This window comes from Esox lucius, chromosome 4, assembly GCF_011004845.1.
Source record: "Esox lucius isolate fEsoLuc1 chromosome 4, fEsoLuc1.pri, whole genome shotgun sequence".
Classification (NCBI taxonomy): domain Eukaryota; kingdom Metazoa; phylum Chordata; class Actinopteri; order Esociformes; family Esocidae; genus Esox; species Esox lucius.
In genome coordinates this window covers 12,512,990-12,530,260 of record NC_047572.1, presented here as the reverse complement: position 1 = coordinate 12,530,260, position 17,271 = coordinate 12,512,990, and positions in this window count along the sequence as shown.

The following is a 17,271-nucleotide window of genomic DNA, read 5'->3' as shown; positions in this document are numbered from 1 at the left end:
AGTCCCTAACATCAGAACCATATGCAATTTTTTATTCCTATTTTTGCCTTGTAAACTTCTGAGATTTGTTACCGAGGTCCCAGAAATTCGTTTTTTCCAACAGAACATTTTAGGTCTAAAATATTTGACCATACCCTAGAACTGAACAGAATAGAATGTAATCGTATATTCTTGCCTACTCTAACACATGAACATGAGCTACTTAATCAGTAATACATGGAGCACGCCACCGTCAATGATATTTCGCTGAAATGTACCTGTATCTCATTGTTTCATTCTGTTCTATGTCACCATTGTTGTGTTTTTCAGCTTATTTTCTTCTATATGAGTCGTTACATCTGGGCCTTCGTTTTTGTGTTTTACCAGCTGGAAAATTAATTCATGTCACCCTTTATGCGTTGTGATTTACACCTGCTAATTCTTCAAGCCCCGAGCAATTGAGAGGTGTTAGATTTGCATCATTTTCATCACCTTTTAACAATAGACAGATTCATTTTCGGCAGATACACACATAAACTGTGAATAAAATGTATGTGCAAGCTATTCATATTCTCTATAATTGGGACAGAATATTCTTCGGGTTCAGTTACATGAATACATAGCCTACATTTAGAGAAATAATGTAGACGCAAGCACAAAAAGGTATAGTAAAGTAAGACCAAGTTAACGTGATGGAGTGGCTGAACCTGTCAGTATGTACGCAATATCTGTCAGTACGCAACACCACTGCTCCATATATACTAAATTGGCACAGAGATCCGTCATTTTCACCATTACACTGGTTCTTAACAAACAACGGATAATGCAAACCTTAACCCATTAAACCCAAAGTCATGAAAATCGGTACAGTCCCTCTTACTTGGAACATCAATGGCCTCAGGGACAAACTAATACCATGATGATTCTTTTTGTCATTTTACATTGTGTGGACAACACTTACAACCCTGCCCTTCTGGTACTGAATGACAAATTTGCATTGAAACTTGATATGGGGCATCTACAGACCAAGGTTTCCCAACCTATATTTGTATAGTTTAGATACCTATAACTACATGGCTGTTATGTTTACCACTGGCTTGTTTTTCATATTGTTACAAAATGGTATAACTGCCAATACTGTGATTTGCAATAGGCACTCAAGGAACTCATAAACTTGTGTAATACTTCTTAAAGCCAAAAAAAGTGTCAGTGTTAAAATTTAAATGCATTGTTAGACAACTTTAGTATTAGCAGTAGATCTTGTTCTTGGTAGGCTAGCTAAGAACCTAGCTCCTGTTCTATGTTTTAACATGTTGTAAAGGATAAAAATGACTGCAGGCTACAACTGACTGACTGATATACAAATTACCTTTCATTATTAATAACCTTTTTATTATTTGTTTTACGAATAATAAATCCATTATTCTTTTTCGATAAGTCGCTCAGTCAAAATTTACTGATACATTCCATTTTTGATCTCATTGAATATGGAAAATGTTCTTTTGCTCAAATTAGTCTTGTTTTAGGAGATGAATTAAGAGGATAGGGTGTTTGCCTGGGGTCAAATAAGACAGTGTGAAAAGATAATCAGTGATGCATGAAAAGGATTCAAGTAATATAACAAATTGAAAGATCAAATAAGCAAGTATTTTCTTTCATGTTTTCTTGAGTTTTCTTTTCTTATTGACTGAAGCCCAGTAGGTGAATGGTCAACATGTTATAGCAACAACAGGTGAACTGGAATTACATTCACTTTCACAGGTGGCCAAAACTATTTGAAAGCCATGCCTCCACTAAGTAATTCCTTCAGTCTTCTGATCTGACTGGCTGGTTCCTTTAAGCAATAAGGCACATGGGGGGTGTGGTATAATTGTCAATATACCATGGCTTAGTGCTGTTGTTATGCATGACGCATCACAGAGTGCTTTTAATACAGTGGTTAGGCCATCCAACAATACACATTGTTTTTTATAATACGTGTGAATGAACCAACATTTGGATGTTTGGATAAGCCCAACATGGATTAATTTAACCAACTGTTGGGTTGCCCGAGGTATGGATAATTTGGCACAGCTCTACCAACTGAGGTACACAGGACTCATCCAAGATACAGCAGTGTCAATTTCCAGTTTTAAACTTTGTGTTGATAAAAACAACAAAACAGATGAACAGGAATGCTATTTGCTCCCATTGAGAGATAAAAAATGCCACATACTTCAAGTTTTCAAATATGACCAACTGGTCCATATTGTATTTACACAGCATCAATAAGCGAGGGTATTAAAAAACACTACCAGTTTCAATATTGCTCAGGACCCTATCACACAGTATCACAGGTTCTTTGTGAAATAAACATACATTTATGACATGCAAACGAAAGTGGCTGTTCTTCAGTTTTTGCAGTTTTCTTCACAATTTTTTCAGGTATGCCCTGGTACGAATACATTCATTTAATAAATGTTGGGTATGGATAATGGTTAGGGTTAGTTATGTTTACGGTAAAAGTAAGGTTTAAGGTTAGGATTTAAGGTGAGAACAGGGCCAACCGTTCTTGCTAACCTGTTCTTTATGCAAGCTCCGCCTTTGAGTTAATTTTGGAAAACATGCCTGTTTTCCAAAATCTGAAAAAAAAAAACGTTGTCCTTCAATAAAAAAAAAAGCCTTTTCCATGTGCATGTCCCACATTTCAAATAAGCAATTACTGTCTATTTCACAAAAACCTGTGTGAAACTGTTATGTAAAACAAGAGGTTCGACACTGAAACTCTGAGTGTCTGAAAGCTGTGGTATATCTAAACTTCAATGCATGAGGGGATGTGGTCTATTTCCAATTTTCAGACAGTCAAGATACATATGAAAAACCCCTGAGACGTCTTATTTCTCTTGTAAACCGATTACCAATGCAGCTGGAGCAGTAAAAGTAAGGTATGGTCGCATCATCAGACAATTGGCATTCAATATTCAAACCATAACATTTATGTTTACTATTACAATGTCATTGGTAATCCATTTATAATAGCATTAAGGGACATCAGGGATTTGTAGAATATTGCCAAAATACCATGATTAAGAGCTGTATCCAGGCACTCTGTAATGTGTATAAAAACACTGTTAAAATTGAGAGAGATTTACCATGGTCTATTGGCCATGTACCACACCCCTTTAGGCATAATCGCTTTAATAAATACCATATACTTTTTTATATGGTATTTTTAAATATTGTATGTTGGAAACCTGTTTATAATGCCAATAAACTGAAATAGTCAATTGCGTCATCAACCCCGTAAAACCTGACAAAACATGAGTGAAGTCATTATAATTGTGCTATATGGCTGTGGCTTAAGTCTGTGTCAAGGCACTCTGGGTTGCGTCTTGCCTAAGACTAGCCCTGCATTGACAATATTCCGCCCCCTTTGGTAATTGCTTAAGCGCATAATTTTTTTATAGTGCGTCCAAGAACCATATTTAGATTCTAATAATTCTGTTGCATTGTTTTAACATTCTGGTTTTACCTACCTGCTAGTTAATTGCACTGACCTAGTGTTCCAGATTGAAATTAGTCCATGATTTCGAGGAGGAGCAGATTAAGTTGTGTTTTGGCCCTCCAGGACTGGTTAAATACCTCTACGGCCTAATTGCTCCTGTACATTACTCTGGATTAAAGCTTCTGCTAAATAACTAAGATCTAAATGTGTTGTAAGGGCAACATAATGCCAAAAACCCATCAACATAGCTGTGTAAGTCCTATATGTGGTCTTACACAAATTAGAATCTCTGGAAAACATTTAGAATCAGCCTACTACCTGCCCCTTTTGGTGTTGCCATGGGAATTAGAAATTAAGAAACGCAAATAAAAAACCAGATGGTAGAATGCATGAGGTGCACAGGGAAATCAAGAGAGATATTTATTGTTTGGATTATGTGATGCTGTTAATATAACATTCATTTAGACTACTAAAATCTTTAATGTGCCTGAATTCCATACAATATCATATTCCATTTTATGTTTACTTTTATGCAGGTTTAAAATATACGCAATGTGATTGTTTTAGCCATGTCTGCAGAAATGTCAGAAACAGTTGTCTTATGAGAAGGTCTAGAACTATCTAATTAAATATTATAACTCTAGAACCAAAGTTTTGAACTGTCATTAAATATTACAGCAAAAAAGAAACACATCCAATAAATACTATATATGATCTATTTACAGTGGTTCAGCTGATTTACCCCCTAGTTTTTATTTTATTTTAAAACAAAAAAACTAGATCAAAACCTTGAGAGTAATGCATAATAAAAAATAATCATTAATCTCTATTACTAATAATTTATGAGAGTTGCTAAGGTAGGTGTTAAAATGTTATTAAATTATATGTCTCCAGTTACACGGTAATGGTGTTTAGGAACCCATGGAAAGCGTAGGCTATTAGAGTGCAAAACATTATTAAAGTGATTGGACTAATCAGAAAACAACCACACAACCTCCAGTAGCTCAGTGTGTGTATGTTTCTACGTGTGTGTGTTTTATAGTTAACATGTTAGTTAGTGTGTGCATGTTTTAATGCGTGTCTGTGTGTATACATTCATGTGTGTGTGTCTGTGTAGGATTCCAGGTGAAGTGAAAATAGTTCAAAAGCATCCCCAGATTAAGTATGGTAATTATTGAGTTATTGATAAAATTACATGAATTAATACCAGTTTCATGTGGCCCCTCTCACTACCGATATTATAATCAAGCATGTTTTACTGAAGTGTACCAATTAAAATTAAGAATAAAAAACACATAATTACCTTTGCATGATTAATGCAATGCTGATGACTAAAGTCATTGAGCAAACAACAAACCTGCCTCACATGCGAAAGGAAAGCTATAAGTGAGAATGTAGCTAACTGTGTTTTGACTATTTAGATGGGTTCATGCAGCATCATTAAGCTGGGTTTGGAAGTGTTAAATCTTTCCTTACACGATTCCTACTAGCTCATAATGAATAGACAGTAAAGGGTTAACTTCACAGGATTGTTATATTTCTGTACATATAAAATGACAATTCACAACAAGCCCTGCTACCCCATAGATGTTTTAACCCAAATCCTCCACACCATTCATGCTCCACCGAATTACCTGGATATTCAACATTTCCCACAGTCTTATGCTTCAGTCTGAAACACTGACTTCCAAATATTATGACATTAGCCTTTATGTATGAGTGCATGTATGTATGCATTATCAACATAAATAAACACGGGCTTGCTGGTGGTTGATCTTATTAGTATGAATTGCAGTCAATAACACAACATGCATTCAGTTATCAAAGCACAAAAATAGTGATGATAAATTAGATTTGATTTACGTGAACTTTGCTTATTTGTGTCCGATAGTTCATGTCATGTAAAAGAGTAAAACCATACTCTCTAATGAATCATGCTTTGACTGAAGTTATCCCGGGCGTATTCATGTGATTGACTGTGCCGATGATAAAGGGTGCGTGATCATAGGTGTTGAGAGTTTTGTTGAGACAGGAGAACGGAGATGGGTGGGCACCGTGCAAACCAAGGTTGTCATGACTTGATGTGGGGAAATTCCAGAATTCTTGGATTTCTCTAGTGTGCATGAAATGTCTAAAACAGGAACAGTGGTGTACCATTTATTCTGTGACCTCAATGACATACCATACTCCAGGATGCGAAGCAATAGGTTTGGAGGTTTTTGAACGCCAAAAAGATATGTTCTTAGTATTAAATGTGTATGATGTAAGCACAATATCATCTGATCATGTGAAGTGACCTGACCAGTTTCAGCCACATGACAGGAGATATTCAGCCGGGTTCCTGTACTTCCAATCAATTGTAATTTCATACTTATCTTGTTGTGTCACATCGCATGAATCCCCCTTACCTCTATCTGTCTGGGATGACATGACCAGCTAGGTTTGTAGCTTTGAAATATCTGTTGTGGATGTGATGATAACATGACAAGAGCGGGAATGATTTACAACCTAAACGATGTGATAATTACAGGTTGGCAAGGCTCAGGGAGCTAGTCGCTGCTTTACAGACTGGAAGGGCTTGTTTCCTTCTCACACACCTGTTTGCTGTGCAGTCATAGGCTAGAGTGTACTTCAGAAAAGGAAAGCAACTAAAGTCAATTATAGGGTGCCACCAGTCAAATCCAGATGTAATTGATTGGTTTTGGGAATCAGAGAAATGGCAGTTTATTTTTATTTTTATAAAATGATGCCAATTTGGTTTTCAAAATGTATTGCATTTCATTTTGATGAGGACTGTGTTTGTTCGTTGATAATTTGTCCATTTCCACAGAGGAAGTTGGTAATGGGATCTTCATCCTGTAGAGGATGAACAAGGCTTATGCTCAGACTAACATGATTCAGACTGATCACCAGCTTTAATCACAAACCGTCTGCCTACACTACACACTGACCCAAAACCATTTTAGTAGCTGGTAAGCACACCGTCGTTGTTCAACTGACATATTTTATCAACCCAGAATCTCACTGAACCAGATAGACGAGTCTACTTAACATAAAGAAAATATCTAAACATCAATTAGACGTTTGGAACATAAACACTCATATAAAGCTGTCTCTACGAGTGACCCACAGACGATGGACCAAAAGCCATTAAACAACTGAAATTAAACTGACACTAACTCACAGAAGGTTACATTTGAATCAATTAGATGCTTGGAACATAAACACCTGTTTATTTCTCACAGTGACAAGCATGTGTAGTAACTCAAACATAATCAATGTCTGCTTACAGTCATTTGGACTAGAATGATTAAACTACAATTAATCATTGTTAGAAAACCTGCCTCTAGTTCCTTAAAACACACGGTATGCCACAGACACACGGTATGCCACAGACTACAGACCAAAAGTCCTTGCAATTGTGACAGGTGTTCAGATTCTGGTCACGAAATACCAAAGATATAGGGTAGCCAACATACCCTTTAAAGAGGGAACTGTACTATCATAGTACCATACACATTTTCAAAATGTGACCGTCCTGGTCAGAGAGGCCAATGGTACCTCTAAAGGAATTACAGTGGATATTAAAACAATAGCGGTGGGGGGGGGGGGGAAGCACACCATGGTGTTCACCATCCTGAGAACACCATCCATACTGTGAAAATGTTTTGGTGCAGCATCGTGCTATGGAAATGCTTCTCAGCGGCAGAGAAAAACTGTGGTCTTTGAAGAAAACCCGATCCAGAGCAAAAGGACCTTAGACTGGGGTGAAGATGATTCATCTTTCAGCATGACAACGACCCAAACCACACAGCCAAGACAAAAATAGAGTGCTTCTGGGACAAGTCTGAGAAATTAGAGCCAGGACATCAATCCATTTATGAATATGTGGAAAGAGTTGATAATTGCTGTTCATTAAATGTCCCCACCCAATTCGATGAAGTTTGAGAAGTTTTGCGGAAAAGAATGATAAAGATTGATCTAAATCGACTCATGACTATAATTGCTGCCAAAGGTTCCTCTGCCTAATATTGACTATATCGGCTAAATACCTATCCAATAAATATTTCTCTGTTTAGTATTTATCATTATTAGAGCACTGTGTAGAATCCTGCCTCAAATGTCACCAAGACAAAAAATTTACAATAATCCGACTTCAGAATAGCATGAGGGGATAGCACTGTGAGTGTCTAAAGCAAGCAAGTCAATGCAAACTGATAAGCAAAAATATAGCCTAGCAAAAAATAAAGCAAAAATATACAAAACATTACACTAGGAGCAGTTTAAAGGAGTAATGTAAACTAGCAGCAATCTGGGTAATATTACTGAACATTATAGAAATGTTTCTTAGTAGATAGGTGTGTATTTACAAGAGAGCAGGGAACGTCGTGTCTTGATTCTAGGCTTTGCATTTCAGAATCTCTTGTGGGTGTCCTTCAACCTGACAGCTAAACTGTCAATGGAAGTCAAGCTGGCCATCATGAGACAGATAAAGCCACAAAAAGACAGATTCAAAGCATAAGAATAACAGAAGAACTGGTGAGCCCAGCAATGGCAAATTCCATAAAATCCTCCCAATGAATCACTTTCCAAGTATCTGGAAAAAACCTACCCTGTCCTTTATTCCTTTTTTGTTTTGCTCCTGTTATTTGAAATGTGGCACACTTTGTGTGCTGTTTGCAGTGGTGGGGTGTAGAAATAACACATCTATTACTGTATAATATCTAGCTGATGATTACAAAAAATGTAGAGCCTTCTCTTTCCCTGCCCACATATCTCCTACAGGCGTCACTATTCAAAGGGAAATCAGGGATCCACAAAACAACAACACAGGCACCCCAACATATTTAGAAAAGTGAGTGATGGCAGTGGAAACTGTAACCCCCTACAAATTCACAAACATGAAGTAGGGAGAACAAGTATTTGATACACTGCCGATTCTGCAGGTTTTCCCACTTACAAAGCATGTAGAAGTCTGTCATTTTTATCATAGGTACTCTTCAACTGTGAGTGGCGGAATCTAAAATAAAATCCAGAAAATCACATTGTATGATTTTTAAGTAATTCATTTGCCTTTTATTGCATGACATAAGTATTTGATACATCAGATACTGGGCTGATCCCTCACCTTCCTCATGATCATTGATGCTTCACGAGGTGAGATCTTGCATGGAGCCCCAGACCGAGGGAGACTGACCGTCATATTGAACTTCTTCCATTTTCTAATAATTGCGCCAACAGTTGTTGCCTTCTCACCAAGCTGCTTGCCTATTGTCCTGTAGCCCATCGCAGCCTTGTGCAGGTCTACAATTTTATCCCTGATGTCCTTACACAGCTCTTGGCCATTGTGGAGAGGTTGGAGCCTGTTTGATTGAGTGTGTGGACAGGAGTCTTTTATACAGGTAACGAGTTCAAACAGGTGCAGTTAATACAGGTAATGAGTGGAGAACAGGAAGGCTTCTTCAAGAAAAACTAACAGGTCTGTGAGAGCCGGAATTCTTACTGGTTGGTAGGTGATCAAATACTTATGTCATGCAATAAAATGCAAATTAATTATTTAAAAGTCATACCAATCATATAAATGTGATTTTCGGGATTTTTGTTTTAGATTCCGTCTCTCACAGTTGAAGTGTACCTATGATAAAAATTACAGACCTCTTTATTAGTAGGAAAACCTGCAAAATCGGCAGTGTATCAAATATTTGTTCTCCCCACTGTAGCTACGGATGCAAGGAATGACCATCCAGAAAATGTAAATGCTAGCTATGCTTGTTTAGAAACTAGATATTGTTTGCAATCAACTGTTCTCTTTTATATGTATTTACACATATATATACAGTACTGTGCAAAAGTCTTAGGCACACATGACAACGCTGTTGAAATCTATTTATCGGCGCACAAAGTGTTTATTTGCTCATAAAACCCCTATATAACATTAGAATAAGGACAAATAATGTCAATGCAACTGTGGTCTTGTTTGGTCAATTGGTCTGGACCAGTGGCTGTGACACACAAGCACACAGCAGCGTGAGTTTGAGTCTGCTCTTTCAGCAAAACCTCTCCCCTCTCTGTTTCCATAGTTTCCGGTCCAAACAAGGCATAGAAATGCTTAAAGAGAAATTTACAAAACTTTCTTGGTAGGTTACTGATATCTTGTGAGATGGCTAGATACCTTATAAGATATAAATTATCTTTTGGACAACATGTGGACTTCTTCCTACTTTTTATTATATTCATTCTTCCTTGTATTTGGTATAAATTTGGTACTAAATGCTCAAATAAACAGCTTTACAACACATAAAACATTATATATATATATGTCTAATAAGGCAGATAATTTAAGTAAAGCTCATCAATCATTGCCAGTGTATTATTAATGTCAATCTTTGCCAATCCCAGCTTGTACCTTTAAACTGACACTTTCCCCATTGTCCCGTTCGTTCCTCCCCTGTCCTCCCCCATCCTCCCTCCCTCCGTCCGTCCCTCCGTCACCCCTCTCAGAGAGACCGACAGCCAGAATCAACACTTGACAGCAGGTTTCCTCTGATGTGATCACGGGCCTCTTGTTGGTGTTCTGTTGCTGCAATGCAATTTAAAGGGACCTGGTCTATTTCTCTTTCCCATTATTTTCCTCTTCATTAAAATGAGTTAAAAAGCCTTGTTGTATGAATAAACCACTGGTGACCATGCTCAGTCGTGTCTACCTTTCATGGATGTGTAAGCAGGAAGATCACACCAGGATACACGGGAAAATTCAACGTTTGTCGGGGTGTGACTTCAATACTAGCCACTAGAGGCAACAGGGTACACTATAACCATCAGATAGGTTGTCATCTTTCCAGGGCATTGTGGATGGTGATTGCAGATGTTTTTAAAAGCACAATATATCGCTCTCGGGTGGAAACCTGGTATGACCAATACCGTTACTTTTCAGGAAATGAAAAAAAAGCGGTATTTTTTAAATAATTGAACACCGCATCATCGAAGTTGGTATAGTCCCTTTACATACGGTCAGATACTTGCATTTGTCATTACATAATTAATACCTTACCAAAATCAAGAGTTACAAAGTTTGCGAAGCGTGAATGGCGAGACGCGTGTTTTGTCTGTCATTGATTAGAACGGCATCGCACTACGTTATCATCAACTGACAGGTTACATTGTTTTTTGTAGCTATGTGTGCTCTCAGTTTCTCCTGTCGTTAAATACATTTGGCCAAAATCTCGTTATAAAAGATGAAGTGCTATGAACAGGCAATTGAAGACTGTATTGGCTATGACTAGAAGGCAAATGCTAAACTAAACTGCATTCCAACCTACTGTGTTTGCCTGTACTCTTTTCCACTCCCACATGTCTCAGGCCTCAAATACATAAAACATTAACTTTTATAGACCTAGTGTTTCTTGAGTAAATAAAATGCTGTACTTATTCAAACAACAAATTCTTTATTTTGCCTTGCTAAATATTTTCTTATACAGCACACTTAGATATTTGATAACATGCACTGCCATAAATAAAAAAGAAATACATAAATAATACATAGATATAAAAACAGGTAGTCCATCATAAAATGCACTAACAATAGTCTAACAAATTGCCTCATCACTGTTTAGCTTCAACACTGCTGTACGTGGCACATCTTCATTCAAGATGGAGCTACGAGGTTTTGTCGACAGTTCTATTCGAGTTAGGCTACCTGTAATGGTGATTCAGAGTCATGGTTAAGTGCTTGGATTATGATTGAACCAGGACATGAACATGAAGCTAGGGTTGGACATAGAGTAAACATCAGCATAGCTGCTGATAAAATTATGTTATTGGACAGGTAAAACAGGTTGTTGGTGGTCTCAATGGAGCTGAAGGACAGATGACATGATCTCAAGGTTGGGTACTGTGTTATTAGTTCAAAGACATAACACGCACCTTGTCTCACAAAGGCTACAACTGTACCTTAGTCATAGCTGTAGGCAGGGGGCGGGTTCCACTGCTGTCTGTCTAGTCAGAGAGTCTTTGTTAGGAAGAGGTCTTTGGTCTTTTTGGTGGTATGATTGGGACAAAACACCACCTTGTCATTACTCAGTGTTTTTTTTTTTATCAATACAAAATGTGAGCTTACGGAAAAGCACCTAGCTAGCTAAGATATCTGAAGAATGTACATTTTTCACAAGTGGAAATTGAGTGAGAATGGTAAAAGCAGAGAGTTTGTGTGAGACTTCTTTAGTATCTGACATTTGTTTCACAAGGCACACTAATTGCTGCTTAAAGCAGGCAAAGGGAACACTTTAATGTCAGGCCTGAAGGTCAAACCAACTCAACATTGTAAATGGCAACCTATTTCCTTCATAGTGCACCTCTTTTGACCAGGGCCCATAGGGCATGTACAATGTAAACTGCCTAACCCCAAGTGTGTTTTAGGAATATGGTGCGATTTGGGAGGCACACATGGAGTGTTTTAACAGAAAAGGCCTGGTATTTCCCCAGTACACTACATCGCATTATCAGATGTCAGCAACTCTGTTGTTTTGTTTCTTCTCTTTATCTCAATAGCAAATTAAATTGCCATAAAATGACTGGTAGAATTGACCCAGGGACAAAAGAAGAAGGTAAGCTGACTTTTCCGACAAAAATGATTGTCAACAATTGTGAATAGATTCGATCCTTCATAAAGGCCTTCATTAGACAAAGTTAATGGGCTGCCAGAGAGGCTTATATTCATATTTATATTACTAGTCGTGTCCACTGTAAGTCTTGCCTGTATGCAAAGTCTGCTCCAAATGGCTCCTATTGGCTTTCTTATGCTCCTTGGCCCATCACCCTGAGAGGCAGAAACAACCGCCTGGTTTGTGAAGCTGGTAAATGACTGGTTTGACCTAATGATGGTTGGATACAGGTTTGATAGTGTATATTATTTAATGTCAACAGATTTAGCAGAGAACTGGTACCTGACACATTCTGCAAATTAAAAATATGTCATTATTGTATCTGTCAAACATGAACATAAGCTATGCAATACAGTAACTTTCAATTTCAGTTCTATTTCAACAGCATTAGCGCAACAAATACTACTTTCCGGGTGCAGTGGAAGCTCCAGAGATTTTAATATTTTTCTGATGATGTGGATGGGAACGGTTTTCGGTTTTCAGAATACAGAAGAAACCCTTGCACATAGGGTTCAGAATGCTGACCTCCACCCTGCTTGTCTCTGCAGACTCCCTGATGCTCCCTTCTCATCAGACATGAAGGATCACTTGCATGTGGTCACCACTTCTTACTCCCAACTGACCCCCACTAGATAATAAACATTTAACACCCAGGTCCACACATTTCTGTACTGTATCTCCGAGACCACCAATGCTAATGAGAACTTGCACTGTAAGCTACTCACCCACTCGCAAACGCCTGTTAAATTAAACTGCCATCAGCCAATTTGAAAATGTTAGATGACGTGAACCCTGATTCAGTGAGTTTACTGTTCGCTGACTGTCTGTTTCACCTACAGGCATCGGTAGTAAACACCATGAAGCCAAATTACACAAAGACCATCTGACTACACTAAGGGCTTATTTATATTTTCAATTTATATATATCAAAGAAGCCTCAAGACCCTATATGACTTTGTTGTGTAAACCTGCTGAAATCGGTAGCGTGCGACATATTTTCGAACCAGCCCCCTGGAGGTTTGCAACTGTTGGAACTCTAACAAGTTTCTGTGCGGAGTGCATGAGTATCGCTTGATTTCCCCTCGCACGACGTACGTCTTGAAAATACCAGTGTAAATTCGAACACTATGGAAACATATTCATAGGCAAATTAAAACTGCAAGAAGTGTTGAGCGGGTTTTCAATACTATACAGCCTTATTGTGTGCATTTTTAGCAGAGAGACACGTATCCAAAAATGCACCCAATGGACATTTCATCACAATGTTGTTTTAAACTTTTGTGTCTAACAAACTCACCTGGCACGTGGGATTCAACATTTGGAACACGGACAACTGTTCGCCCTCACCATTGTTCCTCATCACTGTTCCTCCTTCCTTGGTGTATCTTGTTAATATTTTAAATTCCGTTCCATATGTAAAATTTTTCTGTTTTGTTTTCTTATTCTACTTTGGCTTTGTTGTCTAAGTTATTTTTATCGTAAGTCCTCTGTTCTCCCTGCGCTGGTGCTCGCAGCCTCTTAAACTGCAACGCTACAGCATCTTAAGATCACGGATGGAGATCTGTTTTAAACTGTATTACCGTGGCTTGAAAACACAATACCAATTAAAAAGGCAAATATTTAGTAGAAAAACCTTTTGTTTTATGTTATTGACTGAAGAGATAAGTATTTTATTAATTAGCTAGCATTAGTATTGCCAGGTATTTTTGATGGACTTTGCTAGCCAAAGGCAATTATGTAGAACATGATAATACCTAAGTTGTTTTCTATGAAAAATGTGTAATGTCATTGTATATCCAAGCCCATTTAAAGAAGTATGGACAAAACAGGTTACCATGTCAATTTTCTTTAATAGAATGAAGGAGACTTTCTTTTTAAGGACACATTTTCATGAGTTAATTTTTAACACCTCTTGGGATTTGTGATTGCAGAGCTCTCTTGACACTATGCAGGGATTACCACAGCGTTTATGATTTATTAATGATTTAATTGTTAAGTTTTGAGACAAAATTATATTTGAATAGGGTCAAAACAAATTTAATTAAACAAACCAGGAACAAGTACCCAGTAGATCATTGAGCTCACAATTAGCATTTTGACTTAATTTCACCATTCTGTTCCAGAAATGTAATCTCCATCATTTATGCTTCTAGCACCACTAATTAATTTCCCCCTAAACAGGATGAACTTTATTCAAATTAGGTATAGACTTTCTGGTTCGCACACCTGTGCTACATGTAAGGCCTAATCAAAAGTGGAATCCTGTCATTTTTTACATCCGCAAGCAGGCAGTGGTTCTGTTACCAAATACTGAGCAAGGTAGCAGTGTGTTAATTACTGTTATAATGAGAGGAGGAAACGAGTTCAACGTCAGCTCATTAGCATAAAGTGCAACAATACAAAAACCCTACCTGACTGTAATTCTCCAGTACCGGCATGTTTTTAAACGTGAAGTTTTTTTTTAATACTTTGGTCGTTTGACCTTGACTGCTTGAAGAGCCATATGGGCAACTTTTGTCTATCAAGGAGGAAATCTGAATGAGTAGAACTCTGGTGAGTATCTATCCAATATTGTCCTAGTTGTTGGTGTCTCAGGGTAACAGAAGTTGTGTTTTGTTGTACCCTGAGGACATTTAACACCAGTAGACACTCTACTCAGCAGCAAGGCATACAGAAGAAGACATTGAGAAAACATTAAACTCATTAGAATTCACTAATCACCATATTCATCTTTCAAAAACCAACCTGCAAATGAGGATTAAATATAAAAGCCCTGTGTTGTTATAGTTAGCTTATTTGCTCCGCTTTCACCTGAATGTGTGAATTACAATACATATTTTAATAATGTATGTTTTATTATGACAACTATTGACAAACTGGTGAAATCATAAAACTATTATTTACATTTGACATTTCAGTTGTTCAGCATACTCTTTAATCCAGTGCCAGTGAGACTTTTGTGATTAACATAAATGTTTTAAACCTCCCACTTGGTGTTGTGTAATTTGTTGTTTATATGTACATAATCTATAAGTTGAATCACTACTATACCTAATGTAGCTATTAAAGTAATATCAAATAGTTTAAAAACAACTGGTTTTGATGGCACACAGCACAAACTAGCTCAAAAAGTCCCCCTTTACAACCAGTGGACAAAACCATGTAACTGTATCTTTAAAACTGATTAAGTAAAATTCACCTCAACATGATATTAACCATTCAGCTTGAATGTTATTTTATAAACTGCTGATCGATGGAAAAAAGTTAAAACCATCCTTGATTTGCTGAGACTGCTCATGCACTCAACATCTGGGCAGTGAACCAAATGGTACATTGTTCCATACAATGTCTACAACAATACTTTATAATAATAATAATACATAATACAATGGATGATTTTAAGCATCTTTCAAGAAACCCATGGACACTGTACAGAAAAAAATTAAACAAGACGAAACAGAAATCAAAGAAAGACAGAATAACAAAACAAGCCAGCATGAACAAGTCAGTTTTAAGTCTGTTTTTAAAGGTGCTGGTGGAATCTCTAGACCCCCTAAGGACAATAGGGGGTGGACGAAATATGGATAAGGGTGCCATTTGGCAATTACCTCACATTTTGAATGCCCACAAAGCCAGTATGCTCACAATCAACAGCGCCAATTATATGGTCTTCGCCTCTGCTATTTAGTACTATACAACTGCTTATCAGCTATATTGTCAAACTATATGAATGGTGGTGAAGGTAATGTGGGTTTTTGTTAACATTTGTGTGTAGGGTAAGTACAAGGCTTGTGACAAAGGGCTTTGCCTCACAAGCGGTTGTGTCATGGTCCTCTGGAGATTTTCTCATATTTCTTGGTTTGTCCCAGGTATGTCTCAGGGGAACATTTGAGATTTTGGTCTAGATCCCAAATAATAATTACGGTATAAATTAATAGAATCTACGCAACGGATGTGTACACTCACCTAAAGGATTATTAGGAACACCTGTTCCATTTCTCATGAATGCAATTATCTAATCAACCAATCACATGGCAGTTGCTTTAATGCATTTAGGGGTGTGGTCCTGATCAAGACAATCTCCTGAACTCCAAACTGAATGTCAGAATGGGAAAGAAAGGTGATTTAAGCAATTTTGAGTGTGGCATGGTTGTTGGTGCTAGACGGGCCAATCTGAGTATTTCACTATCTGCTCAGTTACTGGGATTTTCACGCACATCCATTTCTAGGCTTTACAAAGAATGGTGTGAAAAGGGAAAAACATCCAGTATGCGGCAGTCCTGTGGGCGAAAATGCCTTGTTGATGCTAGAGGTAAGAGGAGAATTGGCCAACAGATTCAAGCTGATAGAAGAGCAACTTTGACTCGTTACAACCGAGGTATGCAGCAAAGCATTTGTGAAGCCACAACACGCACAACCTTGAGGCGGATGGGCTACAACAGCAGAAGACCCCACCGGGTACCACTCATCTCCACTACAAATTTGGAGAAAAAGAGGCTACAATTTGCACGAGCTCACCAAAATTGGACAGTTGAAGACTGGAAGAATGTTGCCTGGTCTGATGAGTCTCGATTTCTGTTGAGACCTTCAGATGGTAGAGTCAGAATTTGGCGTAAATAGAATGAGAACATGGATCCATCATGCCTTGTTACCACTGTGCAGGCTGGTGGTGGTGGTGTAATGGTGTGGGGGATGTTTTCTTGGCACACTTAGTGCCAATTGGGCATCGTTTAAATGCCACGGCCTACCTGAGCATTGTTTCTGACCATGTCCATCCCTTTATGACCACCATGTACCCATCCTTTGATGGCTACTTACAGCAGGATAAGGCACCATGTCACAAAGCTCAAATCATTTCAAATTGGTTTCTTGAACATGACAATGAGTTCACTGTACTGAAATGGCCCCCACAGTCACCAGATCTCAACCCAATAGAGCATCTTTGGGATGTGGTGGAATGGGAGCTTCGTGCCCTGGATGTGCATCCCACGAATCTCCATCAACTGCAAGATGCTATCCTATCAATATGGGCCAACATTTCTAAAGAATGCTTTCAGCACCTTGTTGAATCAATGCCACGTAGAATTAAGGCAGTTCTGAAGGCGAAAGGGGGTCAAACACAGTATTAGTATGGTGTTCCTAATAATC